This window comes from Cryptomeria japonica, chromosome 11, assembly GCF_030272615.1.
Source record: "Cryptomeria japonica chromosome 11, Sugi_1.0, whole genome shotgun sequence".
Lineage (NCBI taxonomy): Eukaryota > Viridiplantae > Streptophyta > Pinopsida > Cupressales > Cupressaceae > Cryptomeria > Cryptomeria japonica.
Genome location: NC_081415.1, coordinates 645,596,217 through 645,604,757, shown reverse-complemented (window position 1 = coordinate 645,604,757; position 8,541 = coordinate 645,596,217). Strand labels below are relative to the sequence as shown.

The following is an 8,541-nucleotide window of genomic DNA, read 5'->3' as shown; positions in this document are numbered from 1 at the left end:
CCCAATATATCTTCACACATAAGCAAACTTAAAAATAGTTATCAAACATGCAAAGACATATTATTTTAAGTTACATCCATTGATAATAAGGCTATACTCATTGACCATAAATTAAAAATAAATTATATAGGCAATTAGAAGTAACTATAAATATGAAATGAAGGAAATGTAAGCCATAGGAAATGGGTGACTAGTATAATATAAGCTTGCATTTAAAAATGACGACAAGTATATAATATTATACTAGCGGTATATAGCATATTGAAAACATTGGAGTAGCTTATTGATACTGATGTGATAGATAGCAAGTTCGAAAAATTATAGCTCAATATGGATTGGGAATGTAGACAAGATCTAGTAGAAAAATGATGTATTTGTGTCTAGTCATTGAGTAAGGTATGCGCTATTGATTTAAACTACATTTGATTGCATGATATTCAAATATCACGATAGAGGATGTAAGATAGAAGAAAGAATAAAGGAATGACTTCTATGGATTTTAAAATATTTGAATTATGGTCACAAGTTTGAATGCATTTATGCATACTTGTTTATTGTTATCCTTTAAAATTATTTTGATATTTTGTCAAGGAATCTTATAAATTTGATGCAATGCGTGAAGACATTCATTGTCGAAACGATTAATTGTTGGAAAAATATGACCAGAACATGCTATGCAATAACAACTATTTAAGTGTTTGAGGCGATAAATATACAATTTTTTTATATTTACAAATATATTTGGAAGAATTAATATATACATCTATCTGGTGTATAGACTGTATATCAGAATATGAACTATTATATCTTGTAACAAAGAATATGTACAATTTATCTGAATTTACAATTATTTGCGATTTATTTATGTCGACTCTCTACCACCTATTTTTAATAAAATTTTATTGTTAAATAAATTTATTTTTAATACAAATGTTAATTACATCTTTTGACTACAAATTATGTTCTTTACACATTCTTAAATATCTATAATAATCATTTTTATTATTTTTAACAAAAATATAAATATATTAAATCAAAATAGAAAAGACTTATATAATCAAAAAATTGGTGCATAAAATAATTTAAGGTAAAAAAATGCTATAAAAATTTGAATTTAAAAATAAAATCATAAAAAAATGCAATAAGACATGAAAGTTATTGCCATTTAAAGATTTGAGGAAAAATAATTCAAGAAGAAACACTCATTTAAAGATACATATAAATTGATTTATTGTTTTTTAAGGGTTTCATCTAAATTCTAATCCAAAAATACACCAAAATAATAAATAAATAAAAATCCAATAAGAATCTAGTTGGATTATTTTTAATCTTACTAATTCTGGTAGAAGAAAAATACACCAAAATGATAAAAAAAAGTTTCGATCGGTACCTTAATCTTAGAGAAAATTTGCTCGCTTCACCACAAACTTCAACAAATGTCCAACAACACCCCTCCTCTAATCCAATCATCTTAGTTGAAATGAAAAAAAAAAATTCACCAATGCCCAACAATGCCCCTCCTCTGATCCAACCATCTCAGTTGAAATGAAAAAAAAATGATCTCCTTTGACCCAATCATCTTAGTTGAAATGGAAAAAAGATGATCTTTCTAAAAATATGTTGATGAAAAAATGCGGGAAATTCTTTTGCAGTTGGTAGCATCATTAATCTTTTTTTGGCGGGCAAAAGTCTTATTTAAAAAAAATCATCGTGATCTTAGTTCATGAGGATGAATTGGCTATTAATGTATTTTATTTTTTTAATTAAAAAAAATTATTGAAAAAGGAGGGGTGGGATGGGACCTCGTAGCCAGGAGGGAGGCCCTCAATGACACAGGGCTGTGAGGTCCCATCCCATCCCTTTCCTCCTTTCCTGGCAAACCTCCACCCTTGACAGCTAAGATTGGCAACCGTTTTGAGCATGGCAGGGGCACATGGATCTCGAGGTAGGCGGGAAACACAAAAAAAGATGTGACAGGTTTCAGGCGGTAAGCTGAAGCTATTCTGGCTCCAAAACAAACCTTTTGTACAACATGATAGCGATGTGTTAGTCAATCGCAACTGTTTACTACAAAATCGACGGTGTAAAACATGCGACTAACAGGCATGTTAGTCAATCTATACTGTCATTTTGGAGCCATAATAGATGCATCCCAGGTAGAGTTGAAGCTATTCTGGCTCCAAAATAGACCTTTTGTACAACGTGATAGTGACGTGTTAGTCAATCGCAGTCGTTTATTGCAAAATCAAAGGTAGAGGAAGGAGACACAGATATGAATTTGTACAACAACGATTAGCTAGCTATCGGGGCATTCTCCATGCTCCATAGCCGATGTTGTGAAGCAATCTACATGGACAAACACATTGTTTCTTTTCTGAGCAATTACAAAATGCACAAAAACAATGATGACGAAAGCAATAATGCATGGGTTGTAATGAACGGTTTCGATTTCTTTGATTGTCTTACATCCTTTTGATGTATTGTGAACCATTGATGATGAAAACCAGGTTGCCTCTTTCAAATAAAGAGACATCTTTGGTTTAATTAAATTCAATAGTATTTAATCATAACCAAATTATTTTTTTAACTTTTTTCGTATAATATTAACATTAACGTGAGCATAACACTTCTATTTAGTTTGTTCGTATAATATTAACATGACTATTATTATAATAGTCATGTTAATATCATACAAATAAACTAAATTTGACTATAATATTGGTCAATTTAATAGTATTAGTTATGTTAACTGTTAAATTTGTTCGTATAATAATATTAATCAGTTTGTTAAGTTTGTTCGTATAATTGTGTTAATATGAGATTATAATATTAACATCAGACTAACAACAAAGTTCACTTATTAAAAGACAAAGTAACAACAAAGTGCAAACCAACAAAAAGTTGAAAATTGAAACATCAAAATTAAAAATATCGATGCAACATTATTTGAATTTTAATATATACAAAAATTCAAATTAGAATACAATGAAGAATGTGACAGTCAAGGATACAAAATACAGTCTAAATGCTTTCATGTCAAATCTGATTTTTTTTTTAATTTTCCATGTAGAATGTCGAGTGGAGGAAGGCAAGGCTTCTACCCACTATGGAAGTATGTTGACCGAGTTCCGAGGGTGAAAGGAATAGGTGGAACAACCCACTATCCATTGTAAACTTTGTCCAATGCATTGGAAAGGCACCTACACTAGGGTGAGGACTCATTTACTTCACGCACCAGGAAACGGTGTTGAAGGTTGTTCAAACAAGTCAGAACAATATGATGTTGTGAGGGAATAAGAAAGGGTTGATGGTAAAGTTTCTATTTGAATAGGCCCGCAACTACTGCAGCTGAAAGTTATACTAGAGACTCAGAGGTGGATATCACTTCTAAATATGGAACAAGTGAACATGCTCGCAAAAGATCACACATTGGCAATTGAAACTCCATTGAAAGATTGCTTGATGTGCAAGGTCAAGAAGTAGTTGATGTAGCGATTGCACGATTCAACTATGCAAATGGAATACCATTTAATGCTTCTCACTCACCTTTCTATGGAGAGATGGTCCAAGCGATCAACAATGCACCAATAGGCTATAAACCACCTAGATATACAAAGCTTCACACTACTCTAGTCAATAAAGAAAAAAAAACGATTAGAGGACCAAAATGCACCATTGAGAAGAGTGTGGGCTACAAAAGGATGTAGTATTGTGATGAATGGGTGGACAGATGCTAAGAATTGTCCACTACTTAATATCATGGTAACATGCAACAAAGGGCCTTATTTTTTTAAGGCAATAGATTGTTCAGGGGAAGAAAAAATGGAAAATTTCTTCATAACCCGTTATGTGACAACATTGAGGAGGTGGGGGTATCACATGTAGTCCAAGTTGTTATTGATGTTGCCCTCGTTTGTAAAGCAACATGCATGTTGGTGCAAAAAAGGTACAAATATATATTTTCAACACCATGTTGTGTGCATTCTTTGAATAATGCACTCAAAGATATTGGCAAGTTCCAATGGATTTCAAATCTCATAGAGAAGGGCATAAAAATGCAAATGTTCATATCTAACCATCACCACACACAAGGTATTTATCATAAATTTGCCAAGGTGGAACTTCTCAAACCCATTGATACACATTTTGCATCTTACTTCATTCTTCTTGATCACCTTTGTGAAGTCAAAGGAGCTTTGTGTTCCACAATTGTTAGTGATGCATGGGTAGGTTGAAAGCAATTTGCACCAGCTATTACATTTGAGGTGAGAGGTATGGTCCTTGATGAGCATTTTTGGGCTGCTATTAAGTTTGTTGACTTTATTAAGCCCATATGTGATGTGATCAGATTTGTAGATTCATACAATGCATGTGTGACAGAGTCAAGAAGATAACATATGCAAAAGATATTTCTCTATATCCTTTGATAGAGGAAAAATTACATGGAAGATGGAACAAACTTAACACACCTCTTCATTGTGCTACTTATGCCCTTAATCCTAAATGGTATGATATATAAGTGACCAAAAAGAGGGCTCCACATCAAGATAGAGAGGTAATGAAGGGATTTTGGGTAGCAGTTAAAAATATTTATGGGTAAGGTGAGGATGCTTTAGTTTTGAGGACTCAATGGAATAAGTTTTCTTATGGGTGAGATGATTTTGGTTCCATGGAAGCTATATATGATATGAAAGTAAATAAATACCCTATAGAGTGGTGGTGGAACCATAGGAGTGAAGCCCCTGAATTGTAATCATTTGCATGAATATGATTGCTCTTACAAGTAGCCATCTCCTCATTTTGTGAGAGAAATTGGACTACTTATGGGTTCATTCATTCACTAAAGAGGAATCAATTAGGATCAAAGAAACTAGAGAACTTGGTGTACATTCATAGCTCACTTCATCTTCTCTCTCATGTAGACCCTGGATACAATGAAGGTCCTTTAGCAAAATGGGATCAAATTTTACCTGGTGGAGAAGTTGCAACCATTATGGATGAAGTGGTTGAGGTAGATGGACTAACTAATTTACCCCTATTCTTCTACCATCTAAGGAATGTAAATTTGAGAGTGATGAATTTCTGGGGAGCATAATAGCCGAGGACCTTGATATGCGTGATCATGGCATAGAAGAGTAGATGATAGATATAAGATTTGTGATTTTGTTTCCAGTTTTTTGTTTGCGTATCAACTTGCTGCTTATCAAGCTATTTTCAATATGTAATCAGTTTAAAAATTTGACACAATTATTGTATGACATTTTGATTTGACTCAATTCACATTTGTGTACTTAAACATTAAGGTTAATGTTAATTCTTGCTTTGAAAGTTCAATGTAATTATATTTTTAGAATTTCTATAAATTATTAAATTATATTAAAAAAATTGGCGTCTCCAAGTACCTCTGTCTCTTATTTTGAAAAAATAATTGTACCGGTACCGATACCAATCTCTGGCATCTCCAAGTACTCCCGTACCCATGCAACCTTGATTTTTCTTAGATTGTCCATGGGAACAATAAACAAATAAATTCATATATGCACCCACCTTTTTTGATTTTAGAGGGGTCGAAATTGAGGAGACTGGGAAAGATTTGGTTTGAGATTGTGCTAAGGAAAATGACAAAAAGTAAAATTTCCTAGTCAAAAGAGAAGTATGATTGGTGGTTTTGGTATTAGAGAATGGTAACCTGGCAGGCCTAGTCAATAATAGGCATCAAAATTTAATGCAAGGGTATGACACGATGAACACTAGGACATGGGCATTGCGTGAAAGATGAGATTGTTTTGAACATGATTCCAGTAGCTTCTATCATCCATATGACTGAAGGAAAAGAAAATGCCTTAGATTTCAGACCTCTTTGATTATACAAAATATAGAGGAAGCTTCATATTTGAAGTATATGTCATTCAAATTCTTCACTTATTGCTGACAAGGGCCTCTGATTAAGTTATTTTGGTTTGTAGCTCTAGCTCTACACATGCCCATGGCATTGGTTTGAATGTTCATAAATCTTTTTCAAGAAATCTAAGGGCATATCCTCTTGCGAATGTTTAACTTATTTTGGCTAGTAGCCGCTGCTCAATTTTTTTAGCAACAATTTGTGGAACCAGTGACCCCATGAATGTTGAATTTTGGTGCTTATAAATAAACAAAATTCGATTTAAACAAATCAAAACTTAATAATAACTTTTTACATAAATTTTAGAAAAAAAATTAGATATAAAAAAGAATGAAAAAAAATTGTAGAGTCAAATTTCATTCCTTCTAATAAGCAGTTTTTAAAGTCCTTTACTCCACTAAAATAAGAAAAGATTCTAATTTATCCTTTCGACTTAATTTAAAATTTACAAAAATTACACTTAAAAGCAATAACATGGAAACCTGGGGTAAGTTGTGGGTATGACCATTGCATTTATTTGAAAGTTTCCAAAGACTTCTCAACAAATTCAGTCTCTGCGAATTCCAGTAATTATTGCAGTCGATGAGACAATAATTCTGTGAGGAGAACAGAAAAAAGGCATTGCTCCACACAAGGCCGCTTCAGATTTTGGTAAAAATCACAACATGAGAGGATGCAAGTGCTCCGGGGATTAAACGCCCAGCTAAAGGGAATAGCAGAGAGAATTTAGCTCTGGCATGTAAGTCTGCTTTTCTTTCTCCATCCAGTTGGTTGTATGTTTACTGTGACTGTAGACACGACCCGTTTTTAATTTCTGAATTTTTTTTTTACCGTAAAATTGTCTACGGAAAATTGTCAGCCGGGAAACATTCCAGGCGTGAGGAAAATGAATTTCGGTAGGCGATGCCGACCACTAATATGTAAGCCAATGTATTGCTAGCGTGATGGTGATTGCATTCTGTTACTTCTGGTTGAGATTTAACCAGTCTTAAATAAGGAGAAAAAATACTTGTAGCATGCGCATTTTCACTTCGAAATGAAATTAATTATTTATCATGTCTATGGAAAAGAGAAAATTGGTCATATTCGTGAACACATTCAAAATAGAGAATTAAAATGCAACATTCCACATGTGGTAACATAAGAAATTTAACATGCAACATTGCACATGTGGTAACACAAGAAATTGAACGTGAAGAAACACCAGTGTGTTTTAAATCAACATAGAAGTATTGCATTCCACAAATTAGTTTATTTATGAACAATCGGTAGAACCGTTACATTTAATTCTTCCATAAGTAGAATATGCTAAATCCTTATTAAAATCATGGCAGGCTACGAATCACAATTCAGGAACTTAGATCTGGGACTTATTCTTGATATGTGTCTAAATGAATATCCTATTTGTGGAGATATACATTAACATACATTCTCTCCAATAAAAATCACGTCGTAAAACCTTTATAAGGTTACACATATATGTGAACAATCAGAAAGAAAATAAATAAATGTAACAAAATGGCCACCATTTTCTCCTGCGACCTGCACAATGGAAGCCCCTCAAATCAGCCCCCAGGGTCTGCCGCGGTTGGGAACAGAAACAAAACACACCATTTCCTCTCATCTTACTACAAAGCTCTATTCCCTGCGCAAAATAATATGCGAAACATAGGTAACCGAGGATCAATAAGAAAAGAATAGAACAGATTTATCCTGCAATCGAAGGCCAAGTCTGAATCGGTCCCACTAAAGAAGATATGTAAAAACATAAATATACAGACAAGACCCTGTACTGATACAAAACACCCTAGTCATAGAGTGTAATAAAATCAAACAGAAATATATGAATAAGTAAATAAATATAATGAAATATAACCATGCGATCTTAGCCACGACATTGCTGACTGCAAGAGGAGAGGAGCCATCACTCTCCCCCTTCCTAAGCCACCCCCTGTTCTTCTCAATCTGCCGCCCCTGCTCCTCATGGCCGCCTGTTATAAAGATGTTAGTGTTCATCTCAACACTTCCTGGAAGTAGCTGGCCGCCCCTCTGCACTGTTCTCCTTCTTACATCGCACCATGTAACTAACAATCTGTCTCCATTGCAACCCTAGCGATTAGGGTTCTTCAACGATGAAATGGACGTAATTCAATAAATTTTTTAAATTGTTGGTGCCTTTATTATAATCCACGTGGAAGACAAATAGAGCACCGAGGTTAATAAAGGCTTCCGAATACCCCTGAATGAATGAATGAATGGGTTTTAATGACGTCCACCAAGACAAATCAACATACTTAACACTTAATGCATTGAAAATGGAATTATATGAATGGGTTTTAATGACGTTTACTAAGACAAATCAACATACTTAACACTTAATGCATTGAAAATGGAAAAATAATTCTTCGCTTGTCAAACCATGCAAGTGTTAGGGCAATTAGGAGTTTGAAAGATGGTGCTCTGAGGAAGGAGAAAGGGCCCCATCAGGTGTTATTTGAGCCCTTTTGAGTGAGAAAATTCTGCATAATGAAACCTACTAGGGGAAAGGACCCAGTAGTTGTGCATCCTAACTCGCGCTTCTCAAAATCTTACGTGGAAATTTTAAATCACTCTGATATTTGTACAACAACTTACTTGGC

The 8,541-nt window shown here is 33.8% G+C and overlaps 1 long non-coding RNA gene across 1 annotated transcript; it reads right to left on the bottom strand.

The window, feature by feature from the left end:
• Nucleotides 1-7,113: 7,113 nt before the first annotated feature.
• On the bottom strand, nt 7,114-7,916 carry LOC131859931 (uncharacterized). Its single transcript, XR_009359506.1, has 2 exons — nt 7,779-7,916; nt 7,114-7,444 (listed from the first exon to the last, which is right to left on the bottom strand). It is a non-coding gene; the product is annotated as an uncharacterized LOC131859931 (long non-coding RNA).
• Between the last annotated feature and the right edge of the window lie 625 nt (nt 7,917-8,541).